This window comes from Sturnira hondurensis, unplaced genomic scaffold (genome assembly GCF_014824575.4).
Source record: "Sturnira hondurensis isolate 20B ecotype Veracruz unplaced genomic scaffold, ASM1482457v3 Scaffold0025370, whole genome shotgun sequence".
NCBI lineage: Eukaryota > Metazoa > Chordata > Mammalia > Chiroptera > Phyllostomidae > Sturnira > Sturnira hondurensis.
This window is the reverse complement of record NW_028098001.1, coordinates 16,323,250-16,336,738: the sequence shown is the minus strand read 5'-3', so window position 1 is coordinate 16,336,738 and position 13,489 is coordinate 16,323,250. Positions and strand designations below refer to the sequence as shown.

Below are 13,489 nucleotides of genomic sequence, written 5' to 3'. Positions count from 1 at the left end.
GGCCACACACCTGTTGCTTACATGGGGCCACTTTCCTTTGGATGTAAGTGAGCAGACCAAAGAAGTTTTTTCAGCAAGGATGAACTGCTTCCAATACAAACACAGTACTGAGATAATAGTTCAATTGGAAAAACTGCTGGGAGGTGGGTGGGGCTTCTGAGGTTTTGTGATGAAACTGGAGGCTGAGACTAGGTCTGCATTAAAGGTTCTGGTCTAGAAACTACTATCCTGTGAAGATGCCCCCTCAATACTTTGTTTTTTACTTTTCATTTTGAAATAATTTTAATCTTTTTTATTTGGGCAGGGCTAACTTTTTATTTTTATTTTTTCTGATTCCACTATGCTAGGCTATACGTACACAAGGAAATTCAGCATTGCTGAATTACTCTAAATTCAAATACTTTTAGATATACAGGAAGCTGCAAAGATAATACAGAGGTCCCATGTACCTTTCACCCAGTAGACGAACACTGGAATATATGTGTGCATATAGTTCTATGGTATTTTACTGTACATGTAGGCTGTTATAACCACCTCTGAATTCAAGATAGACAATGATTCCATCAACACGATCTACTGGTGTCCACATTGTACCAGTTGGGACAAGTGTAAAAAACTTATCTCCCTTGAAGTCCCACTACCCTCCATTTATAACATAATTTTATTAAATATTTCCTCTATATACATTAAAATTTACATTCAGACAATGTTGTTGTTTCAACAACATTGAAACTTAGATAGTTTCTAAGACTATCTAAGTCTTAGAAACTTAGATAGTTTCTAAGTTCAACTATCAACTTAGAAAACACAAGAGGAAGAGGAAAGACAATTTTATTTACCCAAGTGTTGTTCAGCTGGGGTCATTTATATTGTTCTGTCTTCAAGTTCACTGATTTTTCTTGTCACTTCCATCCTGATGTTGAGCCCATTTATTGAGTTTCTAAAAAATGTTGGCAACTATATTTTTCAGTTCTAAAATGTCCATTTGGTTCTTCATATCTTCAATTTCTTCACTAATATTTTCTACTTATTTACTTGTTTCAAGTATGTTCATAATTACTACTGGAAATGTTTTAATGATTCTTTAAAATAATTGTAAAATAATCCAAACACCTGCATCATCTTTGTGTTGGTATCTACTCTTTTTTTATTTGAGATTTTCCTGGTTCTTGGTATGATGTGTGATTTTGATTGAGTGCTGAACAATTTGGATTTTATGAGACTCTAGATCTTACTTAAATCTTCTGTTTTAGCAGGATTCTTCTGACATCATGCCAGTTGTAGTAGAGGAGGGGGGCACAGAGGAGCAGATGGGGGTTATCTCACAAATGCCAGGCAGAAGTAAGGGTCCAAGTTCTCTACTCAGCCTGCTTTGTCAACCCACGATGAGGATTTCAGACTCCCCAAGTGGCCTCCTCTGACACTATGGCAGGGAAGAGGAGGGGCGCCTTTTTACCTCTTGATGGGGAGCTCAATACTTCTAGGCAGAGACAGAAGTCTTAATTTCCCTCTGTCTCCTCTAATACTACAGGGGTGAAAGGCAACTTGGTACAGCTAGACAAGGGTGGAAGCCTAGGGTCTCCACTGATCTTTACTTTATAGGGGGGGGGGGGGCATGATTTTTTCCATGGTATTTGGCTAGAGTTGTGGTCAGTTGTCATCCAAAACTTTTCTGTCTTGCTGAATTGACTTTTTCTTTGACTTTGGAATAAAGTGAGCAGGCTTTTTTTGGGACTTCATTTTGTTTATGCCTATTAGCATTTCCAGATTGCTTCTCTAGCACCCAGTCATAGTTATATGAGGCAAAAAGAAAACCCAGGGAATTCACTGTCATGTCAATCCTTGGGTTTCAAGGTCTCTAGTTTGTCTTCTTCTTCCCACCTTCCAGAGTCTTCTTATGTTGGTTTTATACAAAATGACCAAGATTTTTATTTGTGCTCAGCAGGAAGAATGAGAACTGAATTTAGTCCAAGTGTGTCTAGTTCATTGTCTGGAATTTCTATGCACTATACCAAGATTCATGCAGGTGATGGCAGAATGGAAACCATGAGATTTGGAGTGCAAGGACTTAGACTGGAGTACAGCATTCAAACTTTCCAGCACTCATGATAGGTTAGGTCAGTTAATCTCTCTGAGCTTCCATTGACTCATCAAAAGTTGGAATTACAATAATAATAACAAATTTAGTCTTTTATGAGACTAAACTTAGCTGACAAACATACAAATGTTGTTACTTTGAATAAGAATTAGGATGAAAGAAAAGGAAAATTAAGGAGTGTCCGGAGAATAAAAAGCAGTTCATTTTTAATTCCAAGTTGCCTATAAACTTGCAAAGATTTGTAAATGAATTACCCCACCCCACCCCCATCCTTCCCAAGATATTGGATCAAGGTACCATAGGAATGTTGCCTTATACAGCAAAAGATGTAATTAAATTAAGGGTCTGAAGAGGAGAAGCTTATCCTAGATTATTTGAGTGGGTTTTAAATATAATCACTTGTATCCTTATAAGTGAGAGGAAGAGGGACACACAGACAGGAAAAAGTTGTGAAGACAGAGCAGGAAAAGATGTGGCCACAAGCCAAGTAACAAACATAGCCACAAAAAGCTGGAAAAGACAAGGAATGAATTCTCCCCTAGAGCCTCTGGAGGGAGCATGGTATTGATTGACAACAGCCTGATTTTGGATTCTGGCCGCCAAAACTGTGAAAGAGTTTACTCTTTTCTGTTTCAAAATTACTGTTTCAAAATTACAAGTTTGTGATAACTCATTACAGCAGCCCCAGAAAACTAATACAGGGACCTTACAGACCATCCAGTCCAGCTCCTTTATCTAACAGATGAGGAAACTAAGGCATAAAAAAGGAAAATGACCAAGGTCACAGTGACTGGCATGAGAAGTAAAAGACTAGAATTCTGGTCTCTTCTCTCCTATTCCACTAAAACAAGTGGTATATATTTTTAAAAAATATTTCTATTGATATAATTTACATACCATATAATTCACACATTTAAAGTGTGCAGTTCTAGCCCAGGCTGGTGTGGCTCAGTGGATTGAGTACCAGATTGAGAAGCAAAGGGTCACTGGTTTGATTCCCAATCAGGGCACATGCCTGGGTTGCAGGCCAGGTCCTTAGTGAGGGGCTTGTGAGAGGCAACCACACATTGATGTTTCTCTCCTTTTCTTTCTCTTACCCTCTCTCCAAAAATAAATAAATAAAATATAAAAAATAAAAATAAAATGTAGAGTTCGTTTCATATTTTTTGTATATTCACAGGTTGTTCAAATCATCGCAACCTAATTTGAGAATATTTTCATCTCCCCTCAAAAGAAACTTCATACCGATTAGCACTCTTGTCTGTGTGTTTTATGACTCTTTATTTCAGGCATACTGATTTCATCTCCCCAGACTGGACTTCTCAACCCCTTATGTTTTGTACTCTTCTCTCATTCCCTATTCTGATCTTTTCTTGGGGCTGGGGTTCATTGATTCCCCCTCACTCATGTTAGGGTACTGAAGAGTCTGTGGTAGAGCTGTGGACAGAACAGTTTCCTTTATGTTCCCTCACATTCATACTTATCCTAATCATCTTCCCATTCAAGTTGTCTTCTTTTCTATTTCCTATCTCCAAAATAAGAAACCTGGGAGTCAAGCTAGATTGCTCTTTGATTTTCGACTCCCTGCAAAATACATTGCAAGGAGTTTCAATATACTGTTAATTCCACTTCTGAAATAACCCTCATAGCCATCTCCTCCTCCTTATCCCCATAGCTTCTACCTTATTTCAAACTTTAATTTCTTGGTCCTTAATAGTTCTTGTCTGGCTCTGCAATAGTATCAGTTGGTTTTCTTAACTCTAGTAGTTTATTTCCTTACAATTTATCCTACTCAATATTAACAAAGTAATATATATAAATAAATCAGACTTCACTCAAAAAATCCATCATTTTTGGTCCCTTTATCTTAAAATAAGATAAAGTCCAAATGCCACCAGACGGTATACTGTATAAACTCTTCATTCATGTTGTCCTTCCACAACCACCTGCCTATTCTCTTTTCCTTTGATGCCTTCTTATGCATTTTATACTCCTTTATAAAAAACAGCTTACATTATCCCCAAGTAACTGGTAGCAAAATGGTGTAGGGCAGAGGCTCTGGACTCAAACCTCCTAATTGGAGTCTTGGCCTCATCATTTAGTATGTGAATTGTGATTTTGTTCAATATATTTACTTAACTTCACCATGTCTTCATCTAAAGATAAAATGGGGTTTATCATAGTACATATTTCAAAGGGTTGTTGTGAGAAGCAAATGTGGTAGTATTTGTCAAATTCTTAGAATGGTTTCCAGCATACACTCACTACTCAGCAAGGGTTTGCTTCTGTTATCTCCTAGCCTCTGTACCTGGTGTTCCCTCTGCCTGCAATCCTTTATCTCTCCCCTCTCCTTTCTCTGCTCAGTCAACTTCTACATTCAGTTTAAACCAATTTTATTTTCCTTAGGACCCCGACCTCCACAATCTCCAGGCTGTAAGTAGATAACTCAATCATAGTACTTAATGCTTCTTCCCCCTCTCTAGGTTGTAACTTGAAAAAAGGAATTATGTCTTTAGCATAGAAACTTGCATATAAATATTGCCCAATATATGTATTTGATGGATGAACAGGTAAATGCGATATTCTGGGTAAATTCATGTTTTAGTTAATATAGGAACATGGTTCTTCACACAAAAATGCTACTCTATTTTAAAGGAGAAAAAAGACAATTTAGGGCAAGGGATATGGAAGAATCTTCTTTCTGGAACTGCTTGCTGGAAACAGTATCTAGTTTTACCTCAGGACTCTGAAGCCCAAGGTAGATTTTTCCTAAAGCCTATGATACAACTCTTCCCTTCTGCTTCATAGCAGGGTGTGGAGCAGGAGGGAAAAGGAGGAAGGAATTGCTCTAGCTCCTAGGAAATTTACCTATGCTTACTTTGGGGAAGCTGTTCATCTTCCATCCTGTCTCCACAAACCTGAAGGGTCGTAGCCAGACATACAGTAAAGCTCCCAAAGCCCTTCTAGGTCTGTTAATAGCAGTGTGTTGAATACATGTAGAGGTTCTTGTGAAGTAGTGGAAGCCATGATTTCCTTTAAATTCCAGTCAAATAGTGGAAAGGGAGTTCCTTCTGAACAGAGTCAAACTTTTAATCAATAGGGAAAGGGATCTGGGCTTGTGAAGACTGGAGCAAAAGATTTAGGGTAATACCGTATCTTTGATTATCTCACAATTTCCTCTTTTGCACATTCTGCAAATGCTTATAGGGTAGGTTGTTCAAATAAAACTAATTTATAAAAGTACAGATTCTAATACAGCACTTTAGACATTTCAAAGGTGTTCTGCTGGTATCATCTGATATGCAAAGCTCAATAGTTTTCAGGGTATTGGAGGAACCAGCAACAGTGGCAATTTCAGCAAGACCCTAGGCTTTTCCAAATCACACAGACTTTTCCCCAAAGTCATAGAATGATTTGTTCATGTGTTTAGCCAACAAATACTAAGCGCTTTCTGTGCTTGAGGTACTACATGTACAGAGATGAGCAAAGTTGACACTATTTCAGTCTTTGTGGGGCTTCATCTCATAGGGGAAGACATTCTATCAAGGGTCATTTAGAACAGCAGTTCCCAACCTTTTTGGCACCAGGGACCATTTTCATGGAAGACAATTTTTCCATGGGCTGGGGGTTGGGGGGAGGGATGGTTTCAGAATGAATCAAGTGCATTATATTCAACCTCATCTCCTGCTGTGCGGCCTGGCTCTTAACAGGCCACAGACAGGTACAGTCTATGGCCTGAGGGTTGGAGACCCTTACTTTAGAACACAATGTGGTAGGTGCTATGATGAGGGAGGCAACAAGAGCTTTACAAGTGATAGATCAGTCTCCTGCCTTAGGCCTGGCAGGGTTAGGATTTCTTCCTGGCAGTCATGATATCTACATTGATACCAAAAAGATGAGAAAGAACTACACACAGAAAAGAGAAAAAAGAAGTGTCAAGGTGTGTGACAAAGTGTTCTGGGCAAAGAAGACATCATTTGTTTTTCAGGATGTTAGGTATAACTCATTTGGTACCCTGGGATTGTCAGTTAGGACACCAAACTAAGAGGTACCATCAAGAGGTGGCAAGTCAGTTCTGCTACCCCTAACCATATCCCATTTTCAGCCTCCATGAAAAATAGAAGATAGTATGGAGGTAAAAACAGAAAGGGGATTGATGTGTCTGTCACCAGTCAAGGGATCAAGTGCTGTGCATTTTGTCCTCACCTCCAAGTGAGGGGCCTCCAAGAGAATCACTCATAAAAATTGGTGATTTGGCAAGGAAAGACTGACATCTCAGTTCTTGCTTGGGTATCTGATGATAAGCTTACCGATCTGCTCTCTGTGATCTGACCATTGGCATGTGGAGAGAGGGCTGACAAGGAAAAGGATGTCACTCTGACAACCTGATTTAGCAAGGATATGTGAACTTCCTGTAAGTCAAATAAACTGTGAAAATCAACAGTGTTTCAGCCATTTTGCTAATTCTCCTCCCAAGCAAAGTGGATGTCAGGGAAGCCTAGTTAAACCGTCAAGAAAAAGACGGGAAGGCTTGAAGAAGCAAGTAAGCTGGAGCAGATTTCCCATCAGAGAACTGTGTAATGGGGAGAGCTCCAAGGACACTAACCCATGTGCCCACAAGAACTAACACTTGGGCACCTTCCAGCTGAAAGTTATCCATGATCAGTTTGTCTAAATCTAAGGTGCAGAAAATAAACAGGTGACTGTAATGACATGCCCAGTTAGTAAAAGTTTTTGCTCATCTTTCCCCACCCACCCGAACTGTTCCTCTAGGTCCCAAGACAAGAAGCATTTTAAATAAGGGAAAGAGAGTGTTATTTCTATGTAAAGACAGAATGTACCAGTTCCCCAAATTTCTGCTGCTGAAGCTTGGCTGGTGCAGAGGGGAAGAGAAGACTTTAAAACTTGATGTGAGACTGACATTTAAAGTGGACTATACTAGTGTGGATCCGGAGAAAGAAGACAGTTACCAAGATGCGCTCCTGGTGGCTTAACTGGTCTCAAACAAAACAGACTCTAGCAGCCATTCCTACACAGGGACCTCCTCACATGCAAAATGCACTTTAGGGGAAAACCTGCACAAAACTATCTGCCTCTGCACAGAACTGCCTATACTATGTTTCTGTCATCTTAACCAGCCCTTATTAGAGTTGCTGAAATCCTATTTTAACCAATAGGACTGATGATTTCCCCATTCAGTTGGAGTTGGCCAGCTATATCCCCATCACCTTCTTTGATGCCCAATCAGAGCAGATCAATTTGACAAATTAAAACAGTGCCTTTTGGACCAATCAAACTGCAAGGATTTGGAGTCCTTACTTGTATGAGATTGGACCAACCAGGGGTCAATTTGGTCAGGGACCTCTGTCTATACAAGTCAGCCCTGTTCTGGCTCTGAAAATGCACTTTCCCTTTCCACTGCAGACAGATTACATGTCCCTGACTAGAACTGAAACACCAAAGATATCTCGCTAGAGCAGATGGAGCAAACAAAAGGCATAGTAGGCTAGACTGGCACAAAGAAGAGAAGAGCAGAGCAGACCAGTGAGGAGCAGAGCAGAGCTATCCAGTTAGAGAAGTGGCCAAGCCCCAGGGCCTCCTAACAGTGCTATTTTCACAGCTGTCCTGTATCACAACTGGGCTATTCCACAGCCTTATTATTTTCACAACCATGCTGTATCACAGCTGAGCTGTTTGCACTGAATAGTTTCCTTCTTAATCACACCCCAAATTGGGGATTCCTGTTGGTACTGAACTGACTCAAATGACCTTCAGTTGACACTAGTTTGGACTTTTAGCTACTAAGAGAAGAAAGCTACAGAATGTGTCATTTGGAAAGGGAGCACTGATAGGGTATGGTGGGAGATACTGGTTCAAACCATGTCAAAATTTTGTTGAGAAGAGTACAAAATGTTCATCAAGTTGTTTCTATTTGTTAAAATCCCTTAAAGTAAGAGGCAACCTGGTGTGGTAAAGGAAAAGACAGTATTTGAAGATGATTGTAATACAATGAGGGAACGTTGGAGGAGTGGGAAGAGGCCAGGCAATGGAAGCCCTGTTAAGGTGTACTTTATTCTGGGAGCAAAGAAAAGCCGTATGTTTTAATAATCAAATTTGAATTTTAGAATAAACTAACAGTGTGGGGGGGTGGGGTGAAGACAGGGAAACCATTAAAGCAAGAGATGGTTTGTGAATGGCAGTAGGGATGGAGAAAAGTGGTCAGATTGAAAAGTATTTAGAAAAAGAACGATCAGCAATTACTGATAGAGGAAAAGGCCAACAGTGCTTCTCTTTTCAGCCGCCCCCAGAATGCTGTCCTGTTTCCATTTCCCAACACTCAGTTCACTAGTTGCTGGACCAATATCCAGGTGAGCCATTTGTTTCTCTGGGGCTTTGTGCTTAGGGTGGCTGCTGCCCGCTGTGGGTAGCAGCAGTACCGTTATACCTAACTCTCCTAGCAGCTTGAGGAGTCAGGCTGCACCTCAAGTGTCATTCCAGTTTCAAAGTGCCATCCCAAGTCCTCATGTTTAAGTGATTTTCCCAATCCCCCATAGCTGGTTTGTTCAAAGGACATTACCCAAAATACATTGCCTCGAACATAGTAATGTAAACAACCAGAGCTCGGTGATCAGCCCTCGGGGCCTTTCTCAAGTTGAGCACGTGATCCACGGCAGAGGCTCACTTACAGAATGTAGCAAGATGCTCGTGTGCCAAGGGTGGGGAGTGCGCCCCGATAGATGGGTAGTGAATTTATAGGGAAAGTCGAAGGGCCACCCGGATACTAGAGGCAGTACGCATGCGCAGGTCCAGCCTAGAAAAACGACGGGAAGGACCGGATAAGAGCAGGTTGGTTCTACATCCGACTGACCAATCCACGTTCCTTAGTGGAGCCCCTGCCAAGGACCGATGCCTTACCGTGTAGCTGTGAGCACCACATCTTTGGAGTCCCCAGGACCAAACTGAACAAGTTAGGGGCCGGAAACGCCCACAGCTTCAGTGGCCTTTCCGGAGCAGAGGAAATTGAAGCTCATTGGCTGGTGGAGATTGGAAAAGGCTGGGTTTCTCCGCCCGCGCGTGGGGTATTGTGGGTGTTGTGGTTTGGAGGTTGCAGTCTAGACTTTTTCAAGAAAAAGTTTTAGGGCCAGTAGGTCGCAGAGAAGTTGCCTGCACATGAGAATCGGGTGCGAGGCAGCCGCGTGCGTGTGGCTTTTTTTCCTGCTATTTGTTTCGGCGAAACCTCGCTCTTTGTGTCTCGCTTTCAAGGACCTTCGTTTTGTCCCATACCGTAGGCTTCCCCGGGTATAAAATCCCTGGTCGTGTACAGACTCCTTTATTCTTCACACCCAGCGTCCGGATCCTCCTCCATTCTTCGCTTGGCCGGGTGTATCTTTTTTTTTGGCGTTGGCGCTGTTCTAGATAGAACCCCTAGCATTTTGCCCCGGTCCGTGAATCATGCCAAGGGTCCCAGGAAAAGGATCCCGCAGCAAAAGTCTGCAGGCAAAAGCAGATCTCAGTCTTCCACTTCAGCAGCCTTGCAGCTCACTTCTTCACCACCCCTCCGCAAAACCCCGCCATCATTGTCTCTTTTCTGGTTCCACATCGATGTAGATGTAGCCTCTTTGATGAACAGCCCTTGGTTAGAAACGCTCACCTTTGGTCCTGTTACTTTGTCTGGCCTCCATAGTTTGGTAACACTACAGAGGGGCCAAACCTGGCCGATTTATAGGACAGAGAGGGAGTAATGAAAGAAACGAGTCGGGGGGGGGGGGGGTGCGGGGGGCGGAGACCGCTAAACTAGGTTTCATAAAAGTCAGTGGGAGAGAACCGTGAGAGAGAAAAACTTCTTTTTGTACCTTCACAAGATATTTGGTACTGACTGTGACCTGGGATCTGTGAACTCTTTGCTGGGGATACAGTAGCCCCAAATCGCACAGATCTGGGGGTCCAGTCAGTGAGGACAGACATACAGGCAAACAACAGTCCATGATGGCATCAGGACTTCTTTGGACTTCCCTTGTGTTTCTCTGCTTATTCCCATTCCTCTCTCAGCTCATTCCAAAGTATTTTGCCTCTTTACACCTTTCTGTGCTCCATGCTTTTTTTTTTTTTTTAAGAGAGAGGGAGAGAGAGAAACATGGATTTGTTGTTCTACTTATTTATGCAATCATTGGTTGATTCTTGTATGTGCTCTGGCCAAAGATCAAACCCACAACTGGCCAGGGGTGTTCCATGCTCTTCTTCTGACTCTCAAGCTCCCTTCCTTCTCCTGACCCAAGCTAGTTCTTCTTGTATTTTGCTGTTTTGTCACTCTGACAACTATGTTGATAGGGGATTAAGCAACAGAGAATCTTCCACGCCTTCCCTTCATCTTTATATGAGAAATGTCTATTAAACTCATATTAGGGCTCTGCATTCTCTCAGCAGTTTTTCACATTACTTATTCTAGAATCACTTGCAGACCTTTTGTTCTCAGTGCTCCAGAATTATGAATATTAGGTAACCCAAATTGACTTAATTCTTCTGCATATTTGGTACTGTAAGAAATCTGAGTTTTGAGAAGTTAGTCTCATGGAGACAGTAAGCAGGAAAGATCATTTAATATGTGGTGAGAAGTAGAGTCCTGTACAACTGGGGAAGATATGTCTTAGCATTAAAAAAGAAACAAACAAAAAATATGCCTTAGTGGGTTTACTAAGCTAGAGCAGGAAATATTTTTGAACTGTTAATCGAGAAAACTTTTTTTGCCCAACCTATTCTAAATGATGTTATTGGAGTCAATGCAATATGTATGTGTGTGTGTGAATTTCTGAACAATGAATAATAACCATACTTAGTTTAAGAATGCTTTATAATACCCATGGTAAGTAGATTTACCTTTAAGGTTCTTCTTTTTAAAAAAATTTCATTTATTGATTTATAGACAGAGGGGAAGGGAGGAAGAAAATCGTCAATGTGTGGTTGTCTCTCATGTACCTGCAACTGGGCACCCCCAACTAGGCATCTTCACTGGGGACCTGGCCTGCAACCCAGGCATGTGCCCTGACTGGGAGTTGAACCTGTGACCCTTTGGTTTGCAGGGCAGAGCTCAATCCACTGAGCCACACCAGCCAGGCCCTTTAAGGTTCTTTATGGCTAACATTAGCTTCATTGGCATTCCTTGATAATGGTACCACCAGAGAGAAGTGAAACTTCATATTTGATTATTCTTGCAATAATTCCTCTCCAAGCCCCTATATGATTTCATTCCCAGCTACTTTGCTGACTCACCTCCTACCCTCTTCTTAATGGTCACTCTTCTGTACCTATCCTAGTTATATTGCTTTTTCATTAACATGCCAAGTATACTCTCTAGAATACTCTTTCTTTTTTTCCTCCACCCCTCCCTTCCTTCTTTTTCTTTCTCTTTATTGGATTGTTAATCCTCCCCTGAGGATATGTTTCTTGATTTTAAAGAGAGAGGAAGGAAGAGAGAAAGATCAAGAGAAACATCAATGTGAGAAATAAACATGGATCAGTTGCCTCCTGTACATGGGAATCAAACCCACAACCAAGGCATGTGCTCTGGCCTGGAACAGAAGCTGCCACCCCTTGGTGTACAGGATGATATTTTAACCAACTGAGCCACTTGGCCAGGGACAATACTTTTCTTTTTTAAGGTAAAACTTTTCAGGGCTTTACTCAAATAGTCATCTCCTCAGAGAGACCTTCTCTGACCACCTTATCTAATATAAAGCTTTTATTAGCCTATCCCTACGTCTTCCTTAATTTTCCTCTAGTATTATCACCACTTGAAACTATTATATATTTGTTTATTTTCTCATTGTCTATTTCCCAAACCAGAAAATAAGCTACATGATAGTATGGTCCTAATCTGTCTCCTTAGTCCCTAGAACATGGTACGTAGAAAGTGCTCATTTGTAGAATGAAGGATGATTTTTTTTAATCTTTATGGGTGCTTTATTCATATGGCCAGTGATCTGAGAAGACGGTGGATTCATATCCTTACAGACCATCTTGTCTTTTCTTTCCAGACCAAGGTTTTTCTTTCCAGACCAGGGAATAAACAAGGTGTGGTGAGGGGTTTTGACATTCAGGGTGGAGTTAATCGGATTAAAAACTCCAATATTCTCACCCTAGGCAGCGGTCTTAAGCTGTGCCCCAGGCGGTGGTCCTTTGCAGTGTCCAGGGCAGTGGTCATCTCGTCCTAGAGTACAATGGCTTAGATATCATCTTGAATTGCTTGCAGTCCTCTTTAGGAACAAAGGTGGAACTGCTTATGGTCTCCTGGAGTCAGGGTGGGTCATACCTGAATGAAAGGATTTTTAAAAGAACATTTACAGAGCACCTATTATGTGTAACCCACTGTGTGTATAGTATGGAACATACAGAAATGAATAAAATATAGTTCTTAACTTAGAATAATCTATAATCTAGAAGGGCTATAGAATGATCTATTTAAGAATATTTCATTAAATTGTAGTTAAACATAAGTTCATAAGTTTGAAGAGCTAGTGTCAACTCTTGTGTTTTGGGGATGAGGCATTATTTGTCCTACTTGCATACTTCTGAACTGACTCATGTGCTACTCTTAGGTCTGGGACTACCTTCCCTCCATGTCCTTGTGTATGAGCCTGTCCAGGCAAGGAGCACATAAAATAGACAAGCCTTCCTGTCGATTTTCTCTGCCATTCTCTGTAGTGACACCAGTAGTCAAAACATACCACTAAAACTTATGTCATTTCTGCAGACCATGGAGGGTGAATAGAATTCACATTCACATCTTTATTTATATATATGTTATTATTTTCTCTTTGAATTTGGTTATTTTTCTCTGTTATCTGGATCTGGCAAAATTACTTTCCAGAGGCTCAACCAGCAAACTATTTTGAGCCATAAAGTTAAAGAGCCAGTCTGGAAAATTAAACCAGCCTCACATGGTCCTAAGTGGGACAATCATTCTATTTTGGGTTAAGAATCAATTCTACCCTCAGGATTCTGAATTCCAAGACCCTCTGTCAGAATCGTAGGCATTCTGTTACCTGGAAGTGACTAATTCTGTGAGCTCTTCAAGGAGCTGCTGTTTGACTGCTATTTGTTCATAGCAGAATGAATTATTTTAGGTTACTACCTTATTTCGGACCTATAACATATCTCATCTAAACTATCCATTTTGGTTCTGTCTGATCTCTTTGCCTCCAACCTTGCCATCCAAGGCATCCAGTTTACTGCCACCAAAGTGATTGTCACTATCCACAAATCTGACCACATCTCTTACTTAAAACTCTTCAGTTGGTAACTCCTCAGTGGCCATCACAAACATACTTCTCCTCGACTCTGACTCCTGTTTACCTTGACATCTTTATTGTCCATCATATCCTTTCTCACTCAGTG

General features: G+C 41.1%; 1 long non-coding RNA gene across 1 annotated transcript; it reads right to left on the bottom strand.

The window, feature by feature from the left end:
- Nucleotides 1-785: 785 nt before the first annotated feature.
- LOC118982386 (uncharacterized) lies at nt 786-9,098 on the bottom strand. The gene is made up of 2 exons (XR_005065528.1): nt 9,014-9,098; nt 786-940 (listed from the first exon to the last, which is right to left on the bottom strand). It is a non-coding gene; the product is annotated as an uncharacterized LOC118982386 (long non-coding RNA).
- Nucleotides 9,099-13,489: the final 4,391 nt, after the last annotated feature.